Source organism: Pleurodeles waltl, chromosome 10 (genome assembly GCF_031143425.1).
Source record: "Pleurodeles waltl isolate 20211129_DDA chromosome 10, aPleWal1.hap1.20221129, whole genome shotgun sequence".
Taxonomy (NCBI): Eukaryota; Metazoa; Chordata; class Amphibia; order Caudata; family Salamandridae; genus Pleurodeles; species Pleurodeles waltl.
Window position 1 is genome coordinate 450,205,253 of NC_090449.1, and position 25,100 is coordinate 450,230,352.

Genomic DNA, 25,100 nt, shown 5'->3' on the forward strand with positions numbered 1-25,100 from the left:
CTTCATCTATACTCCGAGGGAGGCCAAACACAAGCAGAGGCAGGACGTATGCATGCCAAGACAAAAGGAATCACAGGGTATGAGAGCAACGATGAAGTAAAAAAATGGTAAGATATGAGGGGGGTTGTATGCTCACTCATTGTAACCAACATGTTTTGAAGAGACTGTCAAGTCTGTGCTGTCAAGCGGAGACCTAAAAAGAGTTAAACAAGAATTAGGGTCCAATTTAAATGTTGATGGAAAGGGGGCATTTTTTTATTTCTAAAAAGAAAATCCCACTTTCAGATTTCTTTCTTGAAAATACATTAAAAAAAATAAATAAATAAAATAACTTGGCTAGATATGCTGTGCCAACAGACATTTCAAAATTTGAAAGGCAGCACTTCCCTCCATCATTGTGACAGAGCAATTTAATCCGTTGCCTTGGCTGAGGATGAACTTATCGCCAAAAATTAACTCAGGCCCTAAGGGTTTCTTTAATAGAACCTCTGCAACTCAGTTAAAATGGCTTATTAGTGATACCTGTACTGCACATAGGCCCACAATCCATATTGTCTTTTTTTTTTTTTTTGCAGAAGTGCACATATGTTTCTGTGAATGACCTCAAGAAATATCTGCACCATTGCCCATCACATAGTCATCAAAAATTGAACAAATTAATTTACTCCTTTCTTGCACGAGTGAAAAGCACACACTATGGGCCCTGATAGGTCTGCCAACCATTGTTTTTTACCTAAAATAAAAAGCCTCATTTAAAGCAGCACCGAGACCCAGCCCCTATTTGGTTCCTGCCAGAGGAAGAGAATAGACTGATGTTTAGGTCTCGCCTAAGACAGCGCATGCGCTCTTGCTTGTGAAAGATACTGTATACTAGCAGGGGCTTGAAGCCTGCCCATTGCTTTTCATTTGTTGGCTTCATTGTTACTCCTATTTGCTGACTTCTAATTGGCCAGCTTGTACCAGGCTTCACTTCCTCTTCTTTGAGCTGGAGCATGAACCAAGGACAAATTGCTGTCCTTCTGCTAATCGAGCTGTGATTGAGGTACTATTTTTTTTTCTACTTCCCATGCTGTCCTTATTAAAGAATGATAGAGCCGAGAAACGCTTTCCTCTGTCATCAGGCAGGATCTTGTGTGATACAGTGGTTTATGTGCATTTTCCATAGTCTGTACAAACACAATATGCTCTGCAGATACCCAGGGATTCTGTGGGGATAATTCATATTCCACTTAAAATAAAATGCTCCCTGCAGGAGCGCTTTCCCTATGCTAAGATGCCGATTCTGCTACTGAAAATGCTCAACACGCCCTGAATCAGCCAAGGTGGTGGCAAGGCATTCTATACTAAAAACAATCCTAATACTATGTGCCCTTTTCATCCATCTTTGGAGATGACTGCATAGCACATATGCTTCTTGGCGCACGTGTGCACCAAGTGCTGTGTGCCTGGGTGATATATCAGTCATTGAGCGTCTGCTGCAGAGAATTTAGCCTAGGCTCGGTCTTCAATCCTTTCGAGGTAGATTATACAGACACCTGTAACCAGCAGGCAGCCGACCTACCTGTCCGATTGCACATCTCCCAGACTGGCCCCAATTCTCCCAAAAATACACAAACGTTCTTGATCTGTATCTGCACGAATGAGTTTTTAGACTGCAGTGAACATGTGCACAGGTCACGGTGCACACAGGGGCCTGTTTAAAAAGATGAAAACACAACAAGCAGGAAAACAATTGCATTTACAAGCAGACAGATATGGGACAGCTCAGGAGCCATCCGCTCTTCTGCAAAAGTCCCTAAATCACAATAATACAGTGCCTCATTTGGGTTCTTGTGCATACTACTTTCTTTGGGTGAGGCCTACAGGTTACATGTGTGAACCTCAGGACTACTTTTGTCACATGTGAGTAGATAAGAATAGTGCCACAAAGATAGGTACGAGGACGGAATGCTTATAGCAGTGCAGACCTCTAAAAAATATTTTTAGGACTGTGTCTGCAAACCTGTTGTTAACGAGTATTTAAAATATAAAGCAGGTTTTGGCTCCGTCAAGAGGTGATTTCCCTTTCATCACACGCAATTATTGGTTATTGGGGATAAAATTCCTCACATCTTGCCAGTTAATACTTTCCTCTGTTTAATTATCAATCATAATAAATTTACACTTTACCACTAATATGGTTTTCTTACCAAGACCGCTTTTCTTTACCTTCAGGATCTTCACTTAGTCACAACTCAAGAGTTTGTTTCCAGGCAGTCTTGTTTTTAGGAAGAGCACGTGGTAGTGCACTAAATGTTGCTTTCTCCGCCAGGCCTGATCAGTGCTGGCCTTCGTGTGATGAGGCCACAGCCCCAACGATGAAATCCTTGAACATCCCCTCCAGGAATTAAAAGCTTAGATTTGCAGACAGACTGAACACTATAGACACAACAGATTGTTTAACCCACTGAGCCATCTTAGTGGTGTGCTGCACACTTGATCTGAGCTATGAATACATGTTCTGTTCCATTAAGGCTCCCTCTCCAAAGTCTCCTTAGTGCTTGTTTTCCAGCATTCACACAAGAGCTGGGCGAAAGGTTCCGAACTGTCAGGAAACACAGGGTCATCACTATGATAGGCATACACATCTCTTTTTAATAATGCATTAGATCTTCCCAGGACTGGGCCCACAGGGTGTTATATTCTGAACAGATTAACACTGGACAGAGTCAGTCACTGGTTATAGAAATGTGATCCAGTATGCACACCCCTGACCAGGCTCCTGCTCAGAGCTCTGAAAGTCAAAATGCATTTGTATTATGTGGGTGGGGCAGATGTAATGACCTCTGTGACCGCAATCTCACCAGGGTGGTGCCCTCCCTGCAATCCTAGATGACTTTACGGAAACACTCCTAGCCAGTTAAAGGCCAGGTTGCCATCTCTTAGATGATGGTGATCCCAAGACTCCTATTATTTTGCCAACCTTCCTCTAGCTCCCACTGCCACTTCATTAGCAAACTGGACTCACTGCTGATAGAACATATATGGGTGATGAGCCACCAAGACGTGGCCGTATCGCTTTATGTCTTCCTTCTACGCAAGGTGGCCTGGGAGCTCCTCACTTCGAAGCATACTATGTGGCAGCCCAATTGAAACTGCTCTCCAGGTAGCTCGCAGCAGATGGACTGGCAGGGACCGTGACTCATCTAATACCACAGATCATGTGATATATCATCTGTCCGTCCAGGGGATACATCTCTCCAGAAGTCTCCCTTAACTAGTAAAAATGGTTTTTCACTCCCTGAAACAACTCTTTATCCGTACAAAATCCAAAGCACCATATGATCCTAATATCCTGCTTCTAGGGCTCCCACATTAACAAACACACGTAGACTCCTGACTTCTAGTGCCCTGGACAGATGGAAGGATAACCAACATCAGAGATCTATTTGAAAACAGCCTTTTCCAATCCTTCCCAAGATCTTACCAAAATTATCCACTTCATGAGAGCCAATTCTTAATGTAAGCCTACCTTCAGCCTCCCCTTCTGGGCCATATGGGCAATCAATAATGAAGAGCCAACTACGGGATCAATCAATCCACACAGTGTACATGGACATAACTAGACACTGTTTGACTTGGCTATACAGAACACTAACCTCTATTCCACAACCCCTCACAGTCCTCCCATGAGGCATGGGAGACAGGATTCCAATGCCAACTGAATAACAAGGAATCAGTCAATCAGTTTTTGTAAAGCGTGGCTACTCACCCTTGAGGGTCTCAAGGCGCTGGGGGGACGGGAGGGACTTCATCCAAAGATCCACGTCTTGAGGTTCTTCCTGAAGATGGTGAGCGATGGGCTTTGTCTGAGGTGCAGGGGGAGGTTGTTCCAGCTCTTTGCTGCAATGTAGGTGAAGGATCATCCTTCTGCGGTGGTTTTACGAATGCAAGGGATGGTGGCCAGGGTCATCTGGGCAGAGCGGAGGGATCTGGCAGAGGTGTGGAAGGAGACGCAGTGGTTCAAGTAGGCTGGTCGTACATTGTGTATGGCCTTGTACATGTGGATGAGTAGCTTCAAGATTATTTGTTTCTCGACCGGGAGCCAGTGGACGGTCCTCAGGTGATGGGAAATGTGTTCTCAGCGTTGGAGGTCCAGGATGAGTCTGGAGGCGGCGTTCTGGATGAGTTGTAGTTTTTTGACGTTTCTAGTCGAGTTGCCTGCGTAGAGGGCTTTGCTGTAGTCGAGCTTGCTTGTGACTAAGGCATGGGTGACTGTCCTGCAACAGTCTGCTGGGATCCATCTGAAGATCTTTCAAAGTTTGCGGAGTGTGTGCCAGCAGGAGAAGGCGACTGAGTTTACCTGGCGGGTCATGGATAGGGAGGAGCACAGAATGATGCCTAGGTTTCAGGCGTGTTCAGTGTGTGCAGGGGGGTGCTGAGGGATGTGGGCCACCAGGAGTCATCCCAAGCTGAGGTGGTATTTCCGAAGATGATGAGCTCAGTCTTGTCAGAGTTGAGCTTGAGGCAGCTTTCTCTCATCCAGGTGGCGACGGCATCAATTACTGAGTAGAAGTTCCTTTTGTCCGTGCCCGGTTCTTTGGTACGGGAAATGATGAGCTGAATGGGTAGCAGCCCTCAAATACCTGCGTACCATCTCAAATAAAGCATGCTTTCAATAAATTCAATTCTATGTGCTCCACCAAGCCTATCTCTTCCCCAGCCCAACTCAATAGAATTTTTCCTGTAGCATCTGCCTCCTGCCCCGGATACCATCACTTCCTGAGATTACCTGCTCTGGGACAGTCCAAACCTGGCGACATTCTGGGTGCAAGTTTTCCAAACTCTAACACATTGCACCAGCACAGTTATTCCACCCTCCTAAGAGCATTGTGCACTGGGGATCTTCTGCCACCCTCATAAATGCAAAGTACTATCACGATTTCTAGACCCACCACTAATACTAGCAAAAAGGGTGATCACAACCCTTTGGAAGTCTGCAGTGGCTCCGGCCCATACAATCTGGCAGGTGGAATTTCTGAGATAGTCATTCCTCCTGGTGTGCTGCTTCACACCTGCTAGTATCCCAAATTGCTCCTGCAACCAGCAGATTGATTATTCTAAAAAAAATTCAAACAAAACACTTTTGCACAACTTTAGCAAAAAAAAAAATGTAAAATCCATCTTGGATCAGTAAATAATAAAACAGAAAAAGCATTCAGTGGGTCTCGCAGTTGCTCGAGTTAGAGCTATTAGTGTTGTAAATTCCTAACTGGACGTTTCTTGCCACATCAATTGAAAAGTAAAATAGTTGACATAAGCAAGCCGATTCAAAGCGCGATGGCTACCATGAGAGTGGAGGAGAGACACAAAAGGAAAAAGAAGTCGCTCGCAGTAAAACGTATCGGCAAACATGCAGTTATCCATGTAACCGGGTCAGTGTCCAAGGAGGTAACAAAACCACGCCAAGGACGGACAAAGGTAAAGTATTTACCAATGATTACAAAGGATTTTTGCAAGGCAAGCCCATGAACGAGGGATACTGATGGGCGTGCAGTGGGCGTCGCTAAAAGTCGACAGATAGATTATAACAGGTCAAAGCGCTTGCGCACTCAACATAAAGACGTCCTGTTTTAGGCCCTGGTCTTGTGGGCCAGATTTACTGATTTTACCAATGCTTATTGCTTTTTTCCCAGAACAGCAGTTTATGGTCCGTTCATCTGCTTTCTTCCTGATGGCATGTAAGCAAGTAAGATGGGTACACTCAACTTTTCTGCAGGGCTAGAGGGGTCGTCGGTATAGTTTATGCTTTGTGTACACCTTTAATGTTATGTTATCAACAACTTTTAAAAAGATAGTCCAGTTAAGAAGAGACTGACTTTAATCCAATAAATAGTACTCAATCAATTCATCAGTTTTTGTAGAGCGCAACTACTCACCCGTGAGGGTCTCAAGGCGCTGTTGGGGGTGAGGGGTGGAGGTGGGAGGAGGTGTAGACAGAGCCTCATCCAAAGAGCCACATCTTGAGGTTCTTCCTGAAAATGGTGAGTGATGGGCTTTGTCTGAGGTGCATGGGTAGGTTGTTCCAGTTCTTTCCTGGGAGGTAGGTGAAGGACCTATTTCTCCGGCATTGTTTTCCATATGCGTGGGATGGGGGCCAGTGCCTACTGGGCAGAGCGGAGGGGTCTGGCGCGGTTGTGGAAGAAGATGCAGTGATTTAGGTAGGCCAGTCCGATTTTGTGAATGGCTTTGTATGTGTGGGTGAGCAGCCTGAAGATGATTCGTTTCTCCACCGGGAGCCAGTAGAGGGTCCTCAGGTTCTGGGAGATATGTTCCTGGCGGGGGAGGTTAAGGACAAGTCTGGCAGCAGTGTTCTGGATGAGTTGCAGCTTTCTGATGTTTTTTGTGGTGGTGCCGGCGTAAACTGCGTTGCCGTAGTCAAGCTTGCTTGTGACTAAGGCGTGGGTGACTGTCCTGAGGCAGTCTACTGGGATGCATTTGAAAAACTTTTGGAGTTGGCGGGGGGTGTACCAGCAGGAGGAAGTGACTGTGTTTACCTGACGGGTCACTGATATGGAGGAGTGATTCCTGGGTTGTGGGCGTGGTCAGTCGGAGAAGGCGGGGTGCTGAGGGATGTGGGCCACCAGGAGTCATCCCAGGCTGAGGTGGAGTTTCCAAAGATGACGAGCTCGGTCTTATCCAAGCTGAGATTGAGGCAGCTCTCTCTCATTCAGGAGGCAACGGCTTCCATTCCTGTGTGGAAGTTCCTCTTGGCCACGTCCGGGTTTTCAGTGAGAGACATGATGAGTTGTCTGTCATCAGCGTATGACACGATGTTCATTCCGTGGCCTCTGAAGATGGCTGCAAGTGGAGCCATGTATATGTTGAAGAGTGTTAGGCTCAGAGAGGATTCCGGAAGAACTCCGCAGCTGACTTCTGTAGGCTTGGATGTGTAGTTTGGGAGTGTTCTTCTGGAGATGAAGGAGTGGATCCACTGTAGGGCTTTTCCGCAGATTCCTGCGTTATGGAGTGTGGTGTATAAGGTGCTGTGGGAGACCGCGTCGAGGCTGCAGAGAGGTTGAGGAGTATGAGTACAGCAGGGTGGCTGCGGTCTAGTAGTATGCAGATGTCATTGGTGGCTGCAAGAAGGGTTGTCTCCGTGCTGTGGTTGCAGCGGAATCCAGACTGGGAGATGTCCAGTGAATTGTTTTCCCCAATGAATTGCCGCAGCTGTGAGTTGATGGCCTTTTCCAGTACTTTGGCCGGGTAGGGTAACAGCGAGATGGGCCAGAAATTCTTTAGCTCTGATGGGTCGGCCAAGGGTTTCTTCAGGAGGGGGCGTACCTCTGCGTGTTCCAGTCTTCGGTGAAGATGGCTGTGTTGATGGAGCAGCTCACGGTCTCGCTAAGCTCGAGAGCGATGGATGTGCTCGCTCTGATGTATACGTGGGGGGGGGGGACAGGTGACTCTGGGAGCTCTGTAGTTAGTGCGGTTCATGATGCTTTCTGTTTCTCACTGGTGAGAGTGGACCAGCTGTGGATGGTTTGGGTGGTTTCTGGGGTTGGGGAGGCAGGTAGATCGTTCAGTTTCTGATGCTGGGCTGGTTCTCCAGGAGGAAACTGTTGTAAATGTCCTTGATCTTCTGGTGGAAGAAGCTGGCGAGTCTGTCGCAGAGGTCTTGCGACAGGGGATGCTGGTGGCTTCGGAGGGGGGAAATTGGTGAATTTGTTGATAACCGTGAAGAGTTCCTTCGAGTTGTGCATGGAGGACTTGATGTGTTCCCGGAGTACATTTTTTCACATTCTTTATGCATCTGTGGTGGACGATGTTGAACGGTGGGGGGCTAGGGCATAGGCGCATGCGGTGAGGAGTTGAGGTTGCGTGCTGCGGTGCTGGCATCGTCAAAGGGAGGTGGGGGTGATTTGGCGAGTATAGTGGCAAGTTGCTCGTCGGTGATTTAATTCCATTTCGTGTGGGGGCCCTGGTGGCGTGGGTGCGGCTGCTGAGTGCAGTGATGGTGTAGTGTAGGCAGTGGTGGTCTGTCCAGTCCAGTGCTGAGATGGTCTTGATGGTAATCTGGTTGCTTGAGGTAAAGAGGGGTCCAGTGTGTGTCCTGTTGCGTGCATGGGTGCGGTGATCAGTTGTCTGAGGCTGAGGGTGGTGAGGCTCTCGGGTAGGGAGGTGGGGTTTTGGTCGTTGTAGTTCTCGAGGTGGAAATTCAGGTCACCAAGGAGGAGGTAATCAGAGGACACCAGGGCCTGGTGGGTGACGATGTCTACAATGGCGTTGATGAATGCTGGGCGGGGACCGGGCGGTCTGTGGACCAGGATGTCGCTGATGGAGGAGTTGTGGTCAGTTTGGATCAGGAAGTGAAGGTGTTCCATTGTAGTGCAGTGCTCCTCCGTGATGCGGAGTGAGGACTTGAGTATGATGGCAAGTCTACTGCCCGGATGGGAGGGCCGGTCCTTCCGTAGGATGCTGTTGCTGTACGAGATAATAATGGCGATGTCTAGTCCAGTGGTGGGGTTGGTCCAGGTCTCGGTAAGGAAAGCAATGTCTGGTCGGGCGGAGTTGATCAGGTCCCAGAGTTCGGTGGCATGTTTATGGAGGGAGCATATAGTCAGAATAAGGCAGTTAATGAGGTTGTGGTGGGCGTTGGTGTTTCCTGGTATGGGGTGTTTCGTCTGATTGTTGTGGCTGAAACTAAAGTTGCAGTTCCGGCAGGAGAAAGGTCAGTGGGTGTACTTGGGAGATGCTGTGCAGCAGTCACTGAGACATTTGGTGTTGAGGCGGTGGAGGGTCTGGGTGTCATAATTGAGAGTGGTCTGGGGACGGCTCATTGGAGATTCAGGGTTTCTGGCACTGGGCGAGGTTCAGGCATGGACAGGCTTGCCTTTGCGTGCCAGCGGCGCAGCCACACTGCAGCGGCCATTAAGAAGGGGAGGGAGGCGGGGGGGGTTTGGTCAGCTGGGAGGCAGAAGGGCAGGAAAGGCGCTTCCCGGAGGCAGGCGGGTAGGGCCGCAGGGCCATCAGCGGCAAGGGAGGGAGAAGGCCAAGTGGGAGTAGAAAAGTAGAAAAAGGAGAACAGGAGTAAAAGTAGAAAAAAGTAAAAAGGAGTAAAAAGAGGAGAGAGAGCGGAGATACTTACTTGTGGATGGCACTGAGGCACCAGGGATGAGGCGCAGGCAGGAGCCTGTGGGTGGAGGAGAGCCTCGAACTGAGAAGGCTCTCAGTCCGAACCTGGAGGCAGAGGAGCAGCAGCAGGAGGAGCTGGGGAGGGCAACAGACGCTGACCGAAGTTCAAAGGAGTCACCATAGTACTCAAACGTAACCTGTAAATAATATTTGAAGATTCACAGTCTAAGAACAGCCACACAGACCATTCTGGATGAAGCAATGGCGGTAAGATCATAATATCCCTTTGCCTTTCAAAAACTAAAGCTGGAGCACATTAGGTAACTATTACAAACTATATACAATATTTTGGAAGGCACAAAATAAACGGTGTGGTTTAAACGAATAAAAACCAAGAACAGAAACAGATTTATCACACACTGCTGAATAAGGAATATGACACTAAAGTTCTTTCACCATAACAGATGACTTCCTCACTCTTCCCTTTTGGTTAACTTAGGAAGCCACATAGTCATGATTCATTGAACTTATGTTGAAAATGTTGAGCTCCATCTACACAGTACGGACTATATTAATCAAAAGTGCCGATATCATGATTATTCGTATCAGGGAGACTTGTAAAAAGCTGGTATTCTAACATTTGAGTGACTCCAACTCTCAATAAAACGTCACTTAAGCCTTTGCAGTCCGTTGAACCATCCAAATTCAATCCACTGACACATTTTGCAAACATTTTTCCATTCCAACCTCTACCATTCTGTGTTATATATTGACTTATTACTTTCAAGGGCATAACACACCTTACATCAGTTTTAGAGACCAAGACTGGTTTCAGTATTCAAATCCAGGCTCCTAATTTGAAAACTAAAACATGCACTTCTTTTACCTCATCATATCTCTTCTTCCTATTGACTTTTTTTCTAGCCTTATTAGGACCAATCTTTCTCCACAGCTCCTCAGAAACTGTGGCCACAACATTCTCTTTCTTCAACCATCATGATGCAGGATCACAGTCTTTCTAAAATTTAAAAGGACTTACTTCGGTTGTGCTATGTGGTGTTATGCAACAGTATTTCCTCCAACGGGTCTTTCCAATCTCCTCTACTATTCCTAGTCTTCACGATACAGTCTTTGATAACTCTATTAAACCACTGAACCTGCACATTACACTGAGGTTCAACATCATGTTTCATTAAACATTTGCTCATTTCCAGGATGTCAAATGTACACCATTATCACTGATGGTAGTTTTAGGGTACCACTCTAAGGAGAAAAGTTAATTGGGGGAAAAAAAACAAATTATGATTCCTTTAGTGATCCAGATAACAAACTTAACTTCAGGTCACAGACTGGTAATCTATTAACATATTTGCAAATCTGGAATCATGGTAAGGAGAAGGGATGGCAAATACAACTCCATCTCACAAGTAAGTGTTCTGGTCACTCTAACGTACTTAAGGAAATAGGTCTCATTTTGACCATGTGCTCACAATTACTGCACACTAATGGACTTTCTCGCCCACCTGTCTGCCATCCTATCAATACCTAGCAATCAAAAATACCCCTGCAACAACCTTTTCATAAACTACTTTCCTGGGTGTCCCCTGTGGGCTAAACATAGACTTTTTCCAGAATGGAACAAGGAGGAATACATTTGGCTCTCTAACAATACATTCCCTTCTAGAGCAAGATCATCACAGCCGTTTAAAAAAGGTAACGCTTCAGAAGAAATGTGCTTATTGTTCAGCCTATCACCACTTTACATACCATACAGTTTAGGAGATCTGCATTACCTGCTTCGTTCCATTGTGCCTCAGTGATACCTTGGAGGAATGATGGGATCCATCTCCCAAAGACAGAATATATTTCTCACGATCTACCGTGCAGGTATAACCCCCTACAGGCAGTTTGGATAAATAGTAATTTGTTAGGGAACATATTCAATGGTGAAGTTATAGTTTTATAGTAATTTGGGGGTCTATCTAGTTATGTAGGCAGTAGAATTTTATTCAAAACCTGGCAAAACAATACCCACCAACGGTTTATGGTCATTTCTTAAAATAAGAGACCGCCACACATAGTTCCAAAAGAGCTGTGCTGCTCACACGCACACACACACATTTCTCCATCACCACATACTTTCTTTTCAAAACATTTGGAATTTATATGCAAAAGCAACATTCCATTCATCTTTTCCAGATTTTTGTAAAAGTGCTACTTTAACCCTGTACAGAAAAGTATCTGTGGTAATCACACGTTTTCCAAACACAAAAAGGTTTAAGAGTGGATGCACTTATTATATCTGACTTGAGTAAATCAAAGGCATTTGGTTATATATCAGTCCATTCAAAAATGCATTTTTTCGCAGCAACTGAAAGCAGCTTCTCTTTGGTACCTAGTGCTTTCACACCAGATACCAAACTAATGATACTTTAGCTGCTCTTAATCTAGGACGTCCAAGTTAGTCCACATGGTCCTTGAACCACTTAGACTTTTCTCACTTGAATGTTAGTCCACTTTCCTGCTGTGTACTTAACTCACCCTTGGTCTACATGATGACTGTATGCAGCTACAGGAAGAGTATGATGCTTCGGTGTGCTTGCTGTGTTTAATGTGTGCCTGTGATAGGTACAGGCAAAAACAACAAGGTGATGGATGGAATGCCTGAATTAATCTCAGCCACTGGCAATCGCTGAGGCCGCAGACGAATCCACTGTGCCACTGGATATAAGCTAGCATGGCTGAAGAGGCATGATACCCCAAAACCAGTCCAGGCAGTGTTCCCTGTAAGGTGCACGCATGCACCCAAAGTTCCCATATCGCGCAATCTCTAATGTGAAGCACGCACACTTCACACAGAAACTATTTTCTGCTGCTGTTTTTCTAAAAATACGAGCAGCACAGTAACAAGCATGTTGAAAATGCACAAGGAGAAGTGGCGGCAATATCAGTAGAAGAGCAGACCAATGTGGTAAAGGACAGCAGTAGTTTAGCATTTCTCTTCCATGGCAGTGCCTGGGGCTGCAGAGGGTCAAAAGTTGTGAAGCAAGTGGCAGCAGCACATGCCACTTGCTGCATTAGTGTTAGAGATAGGCAGCCGGGTATACATGGGTACACAGGCGGCAGCAGCAGCGCCTCTAAAGAATCTTCTTTCTACGGCAATGGACTAATTGGCATTATTCGGTATATGGGCATGACGCTCGTCATTGCCTCGGTATGCGCTCAAGATAGCAGCACATTTCTTTGAGGGATGTTTTACATCTTTCAAAGTCTTGGTTATAATGTTTTTTTAAAGGCCGTGCACTGGCCATTTTCTTGTGTGTGCTACTGGGCAGTTGATGCTGAAGGGATTGCTTCTGCTCTTATTAGGCAAACCATTTTCACTTCTGGGGCTGATAATAAACAAAAGATAAAGATCAACCAGTTCACTCTCTCTGCATCAGTGCAAAGGCCCAGCAGGCTAATTTATTTTTTAGCTCGTGTAGGAACCGAGTGCTGAAATGTTTAGCAGTAAACCATGCATCAGAAGAAAATATGATGAAGTCTCATCAAATTCAAAAAGCACCTTTGTCTAACATGCAGTACTTTGACATTAATAGGTCACATTATATCACTGCACTAAGATGCACTTATTAAAAGTTACAGTTCTCAAACATGAACTTAGAACCATTTCTACCCTGCCCCCCTAACAATGCTGCCTTCAACTGAGAGGCAAGTAAATTGCCATGTGCACCATGTATGTGGCCCATATACGTATAGACAGATCACCATTACAGTCTATCAAATTAAAAACAAGCAGCGTATAAACACCTCCTATTCTGAACTCAGGCGTTTGAAGCTATTCTCTTAAGTGCATATTTCTACGTTGCTTATGAAGCCCTGGAGAGACAGGCATACTGTATCTTCCCATGTTCCCATCTCATTTGTACCAGTTTGTAATGAAAGGGAAACGTTGAATATCTCAGATTGTTAATGTTGTTATTACCATTATCCTAGAATGCGAGAGGAATTTACTGGGATGCACAGCACCAGTGGCATAGCAAGTATGGCATAAGACCTAGTACAAGGAAGAAAATGGGCCCCTTGGCTGCTGCTTGCACTGTAAAATAAAGCAAAAATCTACTTTTTGTAGGCCCTCAGCTCTCCATGCCCCATTGTCACTGCACGTGGTGCCACAATGGAAGATATGCATCTGGACAGCACTAATTGTAGCATTTTCTTTTGGGGGCACCTGTTCACTGTTTTCATGTACTGTGCATGAGCTGCTGCTAATATCAGCAGTGTAGCTACCATTCGTTCAGCAGGTTCAGTGGCACTGGGGCCCATTGAATTGTGTAAATTGTAGGAGTGGTTGTAACTCGCATATTGCTATAACAGAATTACAGCAAAATTACACAAGATCACGCAGAATTATACAACAAATGTAATCCAGGATTTAGCACTATTTTCTTAGCAGAAAAAATGCACCCTTGTGTCCAGAATGGACCCGCGGATGTAATTTGCGCTAGGAAATTATGCTACATGCACCAGAACATGAACGGCAGTGTGAGCAGCTACTCAAACTCGCTAAATGTGCTTTTGAGATAGGATTTTTCTACCAACGTACTCCCACCATTTATTGCTATTTTCTTAACACATAATGCACTCTTGCATCCAAAATGGATCACAGGATGCATTTTGCAGTAAGAAAACAGCGCTAAATGCAAGAGGCCAGGCGCACCAGCAGGAGCTTCCCAAAAAATGTGTTTCTCTGTCCATTTCCCCTTAAATTACTCTTATTTGAGCAGGCATAACTGAATAATTATCGGTAATTCCACATCACAACAGTAATGCCGAATTTCTAAAATTACTCTTATTACTCCAGCATAATTAAAATTTTGCCCAGGCCTAGTAAATTGGTGTATTTTACTATCCAAACAGCAGTTAAAGGGGCCACTTTCTTTGCTTGCACCAGGGCCCATGGCATCTGTGCAACAGTACTTGCTGTTACCAACCTGCATTGTTGTTGATCTAAACAATAAGCTAAAGCCCGAGCTACTTGTCACTTCTTGCATTGCATGCATGGTAATTTTCTTGGTGCATGCAGCCTTGGCTGCGGTGTACGTGAGACCTCACACTGCCGCACACAGAGGAAAAGAATTAGAGGGAACATTGGTCCCAGGATGCTTGTTTCCGGTACAAGAAGGACCAGGCATGGCAGCTTGGGCTGGACTCATCCCATGGGGAGCAGGGTCAAGACTGATTTGCATATGGCTGGGTCCAAACTGGGGTGGCATGGTAGGCAAAAAAAAAAACGATCGACTGGGATGCAGCCCGAGCGAATGCAAGTGGCTGAGATGAATTCCAGCATTCCATCCATCACCTTGATGTTTTTTGCATTTGCTGCTTTAAGTGCACCAGATATGCATAGGCGTGGTTCCCAGGCTCACTGTGCCACTGGATTCAAGCTACCCTGGCTGATGAGGGGTGATACCAGGTCCCAGGATGCCTGTTTCTAGTCCAGGGAGGACCAGGACTGGCAGTTCAGGCTGGATTGTTCCCATGGGGAGTGTGTTCAAGACTCATTTGCATATGGCTGGGTTAAACTGGGTGGCATGGTGGGCAAGAAAAGGATTGGGATGGAGCCCTGAGCAATTGCTAGTAGCTGAGATTGATTTACGCATTCCATCCATCACATTGTTGTTTTTCCAATTGCTGCCCTAAGTGCGCCAGGTATGCCCAGACGTGGGTCGCAGGCTCACTCTGACACTGGATTCAAGCTAGCCGGGCTGATGAGGGGTGACAACCCGAAACCAGTCCAAGGCTGCTTGCTTCCAGTCCAGAGAGGACTAGACCTGGAAGTTCAGGCTGTACTGTTCCTCTGGGGAGCAGGGTCAAGATTGATTTGCATAGGGCTGGGTCCAAACTGGGGTGGCATGGTGGGCAAAAAAATACAAAGGACTGCAATGCGCCCCAAGCGATTGCCAGTGGCTGAGATGAATTCAAGCATTCCATCTATCACCTTGTGGATTTTCCACTTCAGGGAGGTACACATTACATAGACGACTGTGGGCACCATTTTGGAAGCCCAGGGCCAGGAAATGCTACTTGGAAGTGAGGACTGCAGCTCCATACAGGAGATGTAGATTGCTATAATTTCTCAGGGCTGGAGTGGGAACAACCACTCTGGAGGAAGTGAAGCAGAGCATTCTCTATGCACATCAAACGCCTGTGATTCAAGGAAGAGTTACTGGCCAGTGGGACCTCGGCTCATTGACTAGTGCGATGGTGTGTCTGATAAGGTGGGCATCATCAAATTTGTTTTGGTCTCCCTATTCCTCTTGAGTAATGATTTGTGGTAATATCCTGCATACAACCTGTTCTTCTGAACCTAAGCAATGGAGAAGCTTGTTCTTTCGTCTTTCTAAAGGCATTTTATCAGCCTGTTTCTTTCATGTGCGTGATAAATTTCATTACACTGCAACCATTCGATAGGTGGTCCTCCCATGTTTTGCAGAAATTTAGGTTGGGTCTCAAACTGCATTCTCATGAAAATATAATGCACTACTGTAATCTTTTTAATACACTTATTATACTACTCTTGCATTACAATCCCAGTTATGTGTACGAGCAACAGATGGCAGCTCATATTCAGAATTGTATAGGCCATCACAGATGGCAGAAAAGCAGCTGTGGCAGATGTGTGCATATGTATATCGCATAACAATACACTTTACCAAATGTACAGTTATGCTTGCACGTCACAGCTGGAAAAATATGCAATAATGTTCTGTGATACGCTGATTGTTCTGCGCATATCTCAGATGATACAATTGGAAGCAAAGTTACTCACTTAAAAAGTCATACTCTGTAGGACAGTCAAAGATCTTACCAAACGAGGAGTCAATTGTGAAAAAAGTGCATGTAGTTCCAAGTAGAGGTCAGTTCATTTAGATGAAATCAGCACACAGCACAAGCACATGGCTCTGCACATCAACTTCATAGATCTGATCAGCGCACCACTGGTCCTCTTTAAGACAGTAACAACTTTGGGTAGGAGGAATGCGTCTCTTCCACATGTTTTCTTCTTTAGAGAGCTGCTCCTTTCTGTAAACAACTCCCTTTGCCTCAACTCAGACCTGACTTGGGGAGCTCACTTCTCGCTCCCTTGCCAAGTGTGTTGTATGTTTGACATTCCTCCATTTCTTCTAAAGAATGACGGCAAGACGGCACAATAGCACTGCAATTCTTCCAGGCAGGAAGAAACGGCACTTTCTGTCTGCTCAACAATGCAAGTGCCGCTCTCCAGTTCGCACACCAAAACTTAGTTGGGTTCAGGCCAATAGACCAATAGATAAGCTGGCCTAGGACAGTAGGTGCCAGTCTGCCAGAACGTCACCAGTTATTAAAAAGGCAAGAGTCCAGTTGAGAAGAGACGAGCTTTAATGCAGGAGAATGTCAACGACCAACAGTAATACTAATACATAGTCTATGAATTATATTCGAAGGTATACAGTTTAAGAATGTGCGCACGGCGGATTCTGGATGGAGCATAAGGATACCTGTTTAGCATGAGGCGAATACTCACAAGAATGGAAAGGGCAGCACTAGAGGCTCCAGTGAGATGAGGGAGGATACATGCGTTCTTGGAGAATTTGTCTAGCATTCTCAACTCGTGCTTTATTAGAGTTTCCCGAAAGAGAGCTAGGGGGCTCAAGTATAAGAGGACTCACTGTTTTTTTTCTGTCTCTTGAAAGTATAAATCTGTTCTGTTTCTTCTTAGTGTGTATTACTGTCACTTTATCGTGCCTCTAGGGCCTTCTTTCACACATGGGGAACGGAGACACCACTAAACTTGGGTCACAAACTGTGTAGCTAAGGCCACCACATATGCAAACTGTCGCCTCTTACTATCTCATAGGCTAATACTCTGAAATAGCAGCAGGAAACCTGCTGGTGCTATACAGAACACCCACATAAACATCTATTTCACTAACTAGTCTTCAAACTAACATGCAGCTCCTTCTAAAGCCTGCACTGTTTCAGGTGGCACGGACCATGCAGCATAGACTGGTATTTATGGAAATGGGCCCTCTGGTACATTTCTCTGGTGAAGTGTTATCGCACCACGTTAATTTAAATCAGCCTTCTAATGTGCCATTGCTTTGAACATGTAAGCAGCCTAAATTGGGAGCAAAAGCTCTAGAGCACATAGCATTATGCATTCTGAGATGTTTTCTTGCAGTTAAGACCTTGAAACAGACAGTGCAGTGTGGGCGCACAAAGGTCCGCCCATTCCTGAAACAATGTTTGCCCTGCTGTATTAGCCAGAATTCACGACATATCGGTAAGTGCATATATTTCCAGAAACTGACCAGCTGATGTTTGCTCACAAATTTACTGCAATCCATGCCTATTTTGGAACACTTAATACTGATGCTCTATCCGTAGTGCCAGAGTGAAATTCCTACTTCAGCTAATAGTTCACGATTGATGGAGGCATTTCATCTTTTACACTGTTTAATCTTTTTAAGATAGTATCATGCTCGCATTTCAACTATCAACCTGTAAGAATGGTTGTGTTAGCTCTGCTGTACAAGCCTTTACTATCCATCTACCAGTGTTGTGTAGGGCCTTAGACTGTGAATTCTGAGCTACTTTCTAATTTTTCCACTAGGCCGCTTCCACATAGAATTTCAGGGATAAATTATGACTATTAATCTAATTTGAAGGGGCGTGATGGAAAAATGTACAGAAGAGTAAGGTGGATGCGAAGGGAGATACAATATACATTTTAAAAACTAACACAACATGAGACATTAGATACTTTTTTTTTAAGTTTCTAGTGTGGCATTTTGTACCTAATTCTTAGTTAAACCTTGAAGAAAAAGTGCACAGATGCATCACCGTGTTTCAAGGTATCGTGGTAAATTAATCCCTAAAAATACTGGTGAAGGTCAGATTTCTCGGGCACACAAAGGTAGTGGACGATTGTGTGGATGCCACTTCAGAACCTATGGATTTTTAGCCGACATAGGTAGAAATTATGCTCTGAAATTCATAATTTACCCCATTTTTACTAAATTTTCTCATGTGGAGATGGAACCCCCATGCTCCTTCTGTCACCAAATTTCTATGGCACAACTTCAGCTTGTGCGCTTCACACTGTTGCTATGTGAAATTGGCACAAAGCACTACCATTCTGAGGCTTCACCCAACATTAGCGTTAAAGGTTGTCTGTCATATCATCTTCTTGTGATGTCTGACCATGGTGCTGCTAAGGAGCATACCGTCTCTCCTGGTTCAAAAACCTACCTCCACCCCTGCTTGGCATGCTATCCGGCCACACTTAGCGTTCTAGCTCTTTGATACACCACTGACATTAGATCCCTGCTCTGTCAGTAAAGCTGCCTTATCTGTCCTGAACCTCGCTATGCACCTCAGGCTCATTCAAGTCCTAAATACGTAATTGCTGCCCAGAGGATAACATCGCCTGAACCGGAATACATTGCAAACATGATGGGACTACACTGGTCTTTGCTTCTCAGACACCATGATCCTAGGAATGGTGGGCAGACATGGGGCATAACGGGAACGCGGCAGGACTGCGAGAACACAGCCCCAGAAGAAACCTATAACTCTGAATGTTTCTTTGCCCGCAGGGGAGGTAAACAGTGTTCGGTGGACAATGCAACTTTCTATTATCAAATCACATGACATGACATTTTGTGCACATGGAGCTATCAGAAAAACGTTTATTAGGGGTGATGTGTTACGAGCAAAGCGGCAGGATGTTTTAGGTTGAAGCTGGTTTGCTACATACACCTTGGGAACACTCAGAAGGCTTCCCTTGGAATGCGTCCACCCATTGCTTACCGTTGGCTATGTAGTTTGTAACTCACATTTGCTTGCATTCTATTGGCTGGCTCTATTTGCTTTAGGCTGTCCAGGTTGAGTTTGTCCCTTCCCTTGCCCAAACCCTATTTACTGTATACATCCCCCAGTACTGAATTTCTGTAAACAGGCCATTAAACCTTGTTCTTATCTTGTCACCTTTGCTGTGCATTCAAAGACAGAGGTCAAATGGCAGGCTCTGTTTTCCAGAGAGTTTGGGATTTATTTTGCTTACTCTGACTTCAAATTGAGAGGGTTTATGTGACAATTCTGCTGGGTATCCACATGAGACAGAAAGAAAGGCTGTAGGATGTTATTTTTTCTAACTGGTTACTTCCATGCTGTACAATGTCATTTTTTTCAGCACAATTTTTTTTAAATGTTGGTAATTAACTGTGCAGCTATTTCAGAATATGGAAAGCACAAATGAAGCACATTTTTGGTAGTTCTGAAGGTTGATTAAAACAAATCAATACGCTAGGTGATGACATTTCCACACGTTATCGTTTGTAATCTGTATAGTTTTATCAGTAGAACTGTATTTCTGTGCAAATGTAATGGACACTTCAATTGAAGATCTGTTTTCTTCAATGGGTGTGCACTACCACACAAAACATACTCCAATTTACCCCACTCCATGCCGCTGCACTCTACTCTGCACCACTCCATTCCATGTCACTCCACACTGCGTCACTTCACTCAACACCTTTCTACTCTGCTCTTCCAAACTCTGCTCTTCCAATACTACTGTACTATACACTGCTGCAAACAACACCAGACCACTCTAAGCCCCTTCTAATCTATTCGGTCCCATTGCATTCTATGACGCTTCACTCTATAACACTCTACTCTATGCCACTGAACTCTACTCTGAAACAATCTACTTTACGCTACTCTGCACCATTCCACTCTACCCCACGCAGTTCTACACTACTTTACTCTAAACCAATACACTCTACTCTGCAGCACCACACTGTATGCTGCAATACTCTACAACACTCTACGCCACTGCACTCTACATAACTTTACTCTGCACCTCTCTACACCACTGCATTCTCCCCTAATGCACTCTGTGTCACTCTACACCACTGCATTCTATGCCACTCTATTCTGCAACATTGCACTCTCTGCAATAGCACTCTACTCTGTACCACTTTACTCTACACCAGTGCACTCTACTGTGCACCACTGCACTCTGAGTCGCTCTACTATGCACCATTATATGCCAGTGCACGCTACTCGACTACGTACCACTGCCTCACTCTACTGTATGCCAATGCAGTCTATGCCACTGCACTCTGCAAGACTGCACTCGTGAAACTGATATCAACACCACTCTACTCTGTGCCACTGGACTGCACTTTATGCCAATGAACTCTAGGCCACTAGACTCTATGCCACACTACTCTGCACCACTCTACACTGCACCACTTCACTGTACTCTGTAACAATCTCCTCTGTGGCACTCCACACCAATGGGCTCTACACCATTTTACTCAAAACCAGGGCACTCTACGGCAACCTATTCTGTACCATGGTACTTTATGCCACTTTACTCTACTCCACTCCACTCTACAACATTACACTCCACTCCATTAAACTCTACTCCACTCCTTGACACTACTCCATTGTGTGCCACGCCCCTAAGACACCCTACAAAACTCCCTTGCCACTCATACCCCCTTTATTCCACAACATACTACTCCACTCCACTGTCACTCCACTCCAAAACACTCTAATTTATGCCATTCCACTCTCTTGCACTACTCTACACTATGCCACTCCACGACAATCACCTCTGCTCTACATTACTCTACACAGCAGCTTCTACACCATTCCTCGAAACTCTATGCCAGTCCACTCTACAACACTACTCCACTCTACTCCCTTCACAACACTCTACACCACTTCGCTCTACGCCAATCCATGAAACTCCACTTTACTCAACTCTACGACTTTCTACACCACTCCCTAACACTCCACTTTATGACATGCCACTACACTCTTCTTGACTCCACTAAGTTTTAACCATGCTGAACATCAACCACCTGTGTATACAACATGGCTAAAACATATTGGCAAAGCCAACAGCTCTTGCTTAAGCAAGGCCTATTTGTTTTGCAATGCTTGTACTACAGATGTTGGTGATTGCGTTAACCATAGGACAGTTCCAAGTTCTCAACCACAGGAACCTGCTAGCACAGGTGTCTTTCATAAAATGTATTAATGAGTGTTTATGTATTTTGAATAATGCGTTTATGTAGAAAATGAAATAACGTAGAAAAATAATGCACTCATTTGGAAATGTGACCTCGAAGAATGGCCACCAATGTTCACGAAATGTACTAATTAATGATTAATACTTATGAAATATTAAAAATGTGTTAGACTAATGCAGTAATATGTCATATTAAGGGTTATGAAGTATGTTTTAGCTTTATTAATTGTAGGCCTTAACTTAGCGAGTGTCTTGGCCTATTTTGCCAGGCCTCACGCAGAAGCTGTTTTAGTTAGTGATTAATAAAGTACCAGGCCTCACGCAGAAGCTGTTTTAGTTAGTGATTAATAAAGTTGCTAACCAAGTGAATTAAACTGTGAAATGTCCATTGTCTTATTAAAAGTGCTTAACAGAAGCTTTTCGTGAGAACCGACTGCAAGGAGATGATGTTCCCGCTAGTGTAACATTTTATGTGTAATGTGTAATGTGTGTGAGACTGACTTTCCCAGGACAAGAACAATGAAGATAATGACTGGAGTGGAAGATGCAACAATATTGTTACCTGACAAGCCGGATGATGAGAACACCGTAAAGTGGACCAATCAACTGTATGTGAATGATGAAATATTAGAATTCATAGATTTGGCATAGAAATGTTATTGGGTAAAGTATGAATATACGATTAACTGACCAATAGGGAATAGCTTAGGTGACTTTGATAGAACAATGTCGCAGGGGAAAAAGACTTCAGACACTTTAGGAGAGGGAAAAGACTAGAGAGACCTATTCCGATTTGAGAGAGAGACTTGAGAGGAAAAGAAGACACTTTAGGAGAGGGGGAGATTTGAGATTTAGGAGAGAGACATTCTTTCTGACATTGGGCTCATATCTGACTGAGAGCCTGATGCCTTGCTGATCCACTGATGACGAAGACTGATTCTGCTTTGCTGACCCGTACCGAGGTTAGGTATACATTGAAATGAAATTGCTATGTATTTTTGCTTTTTCTTTCTAAGTACCAACTGCGCTGTTTTGTTAGATCCATAGTTAGATGTTTTTCCAAATTTGTGTTTCTAAATTGTTTTGCATGAAGCCCAACATGCTGATGCTAATCTGATGTTAGTTAAGGGCCCTCACAAATGACTGACGATCATGGGTACTAATGACAGATGATTTACCTTACTGAATTCCATGTATGTTATATCTTTGTCGCAGCAGACTCTACTACTGATGTGCACTATAACTCTCTAATGTGTTGTGTTTCAAGCTTTGACTAGTTTGCATTTCTTCTGCCGCTTGGGACAACCAGTGTTGTTTTTGTATGTGTTCCATTTGATTTTGAGATTAATCTACATGACCTTAGCATTGTTAATATAGGAAAATAAACTTACTAAACTACTTATTCATGGCTGAAAAGTCATGGTTTGTGACATTTGACTCCATTGATTATTGATTATTAATGATTGTTGATTAGTGTGTACTGATTATGTACTGGAGGTACGGTAAGAACTTATTAATTGCGAGTCAAAAGGGTCATTCCGTTGCAAGTTTACTTATTAAGGTCTGACACGCTAACAAACCCTAAGCTACTGCGACTGAATCTGCCACGTATCTGTCGGTGCAGCCATCCACAAGAATCGTGTCAGTCAGTGTGGAAAGAGCAGATGCACCCTCCTCTGGGTTTCGCACTGCTTTTCTTGTGAAACTGAGCACTCTGCATGAGGTACAGATAAAACTGGTGTTACAGATAAAACGCTGTTCAAACAACGGCTTTTCAAAGCGAGCTACAACATGAGCCACATACGTGTGCCACCACTAGAAACTCACGGCGGTGGTTCATCCATAGGAGCACCGACCACCCACGCTCCCACTGCTGCAGGAAGCAACAAAATAAAATTATTTTACCACCATGTTATTTTTTACTCTGTGCCAAACGGAGTATGAGGGTATGGCCACTGCATCATTGCTGCTGATTGGCAGCAATGAGGAGGGGCAACTTTAGTTTGAAGTCCACATGTAGGCTTGGCCAGCTATCTATCTACGGCCAGCCTCATATGCAGAATTCAAACCTCTCAAACGCAACTGTCTTAAACAGCTAGGTTGGAGATCAGGCACAGGCCTCCAAGTGCCTTTTTAGAGGGTCGAGCCAGCCTTCTCCAGACAATCCAGATGCTTCACTCATGCTGGGTAGCAGAATGAGAGCGGCGTCTGGATTGAATAAGGTAGTTTGCTGTGGGACTTCGCAGTTTGGAGGAGCACTGGAGAATACTGAGGACGTGCTGCAGGCTAAGCTAAATGAATCTGTCAATTTTTATTTGTTACCGGTTTATTTTGATGTATTTTATGTATTTATTTTTACATGTAATGCCCCACCACTCTTGAAGGTCACAAACCGCTAGGAAAAACTCAGCCGATGTTGAGGTGCGTGGTCCGACAGAATAGGCCTACACCTTCGCTGCGCTGGTCACACAGTATGACCCCGAGCGTGGCAAGCATTTGGGTGTACACGTATGAGTGCACCCAGAAATCAAGGAACTCAAATCGAACGCTGCCTTCGCAGCACTGATGTAACTCACTTCTTGTTATATATGGCATGTTTATGTCTGAAGTAGCATTAGAACAGTCGTTTTCCCTCAGATGTATTGCAAGGTAATGCTCTCTTGTTAAACTTGCCCAGTTAAGCATAAAGCTTGGCAGTTGTGGGCATCAGTTTAAGAGACAGTATTTCAAGCTCCTTAAGGCTCAAGCATCCGCCTGTTTAAAAAATAAGACATATATTATTTCCTGGCCGTTATCAACAAGTCGATCAAGTAGTCCTCATCATAAGAACAGCTCAAACACACATCCCATCCGACTGTAATCAATAAAGCTCAATGCTCATCAAATGCACTGGATTCCCCTGTACACTTTTCAACATCAACACATCGTTTCGCATTGTAAACAATATTCATCTGTCTCTAGATTGTCACAACCCGCAGCAGCCTCAGGCTAGGATAAAGTACATTACAAAACAGGGAATAAATAAATACAAACAATTCCCTTCCCCACCCCCATCATTTATTTCCTCGGGACGGAGTCAATCGTAAAAAAACCTGCCCCGCTTCTCCTTTAACAAGCCACTCCTGTTGAGAATCGTATATGGGCGTGTCCGTCAAAGCCTCAACATCATGTATGGGGATCGTGTTCTGAATATCGGATAGTGATACCAACATATTCCTACCCAGTACCAAAACAGTTTCCCAGGGCACTATCAGTCCCCCTCTCACCTGTGCATAGATCTACCCGCCCGCTCCGCCTTGCTGCCTCTCAATGCTCCTTCTCACGTGGCAGGGGGTCCTGGAATGTGCATGGGGGCGTCAGGCTTCTATTCCTGGGATCTGGATGCTCGCAATGGCTGCTGCTCCGGGATAGTTGTGGGAGGAGGTGAATAAGGTTCACTGACACAGCTAGGAAAATACCGCGTCACGACAGGAGCCCCGAGGTTACCCTGCGAAAAGAAACAATGAAAGGGACAGCGACACTACAGAATGAGAGTGGTAGGCAAACTGCGGAGAGGCGACACAGGACACCTTCAGCATACGGAGAAGCCAGACTCAAATAGCCTGATGGTAGCTGTAGTCATTCCTGGAGGACAGCTCCACCAATTCGTGAGCAGCGTTGTCGGCGTTCCACGCTTGGAATCCTGGGAAGACTAGTCCGTGATAGATGGTTATGCAGCGAATGGTACTTGTTTTCAGTCCTTGTACAATGGCTGATGTTCGTCGTAATCAGCGCACGCTTGGATCTGTCACCCTGCAGCTGTATTCTGTTTTTCTAGTTTTGGTTCTTCCTGTGGTGTTATACATCTCAGCTGAAGTGCCAGCTTTTGAAAGAAAATATAGTTAGAACAAACATA

At 44.8% G+C, this 25,100-nt stretch overlaps 1 protein-coding gene across 3 annotated transcripts in view; it reads right to left on the minus strand.

Moving 5' to 3' along the window:
- The window catches only part of LOC138261610 (zinc finger protein OZF-like), a 174,929-nt gene extending 150,088 nt beyond the window's left edge, over window positions 1-24,841 (minus strand). For all 3 annotated transcript variants that reach the window (XM_069210719.1, XM_069210721.1, XM_069210720.1), the window contains exon 1: window positions 24,472-24,841. The gene's annotated coding sequence lies outside the window, so the exon portion shown is untranslated. The remainder of the gene's footprint in view (window positions 1-24,471) is intronic.
- Between the last annotated feature and the right edge of the window lie 259 nt (window positions 24,842-25,100).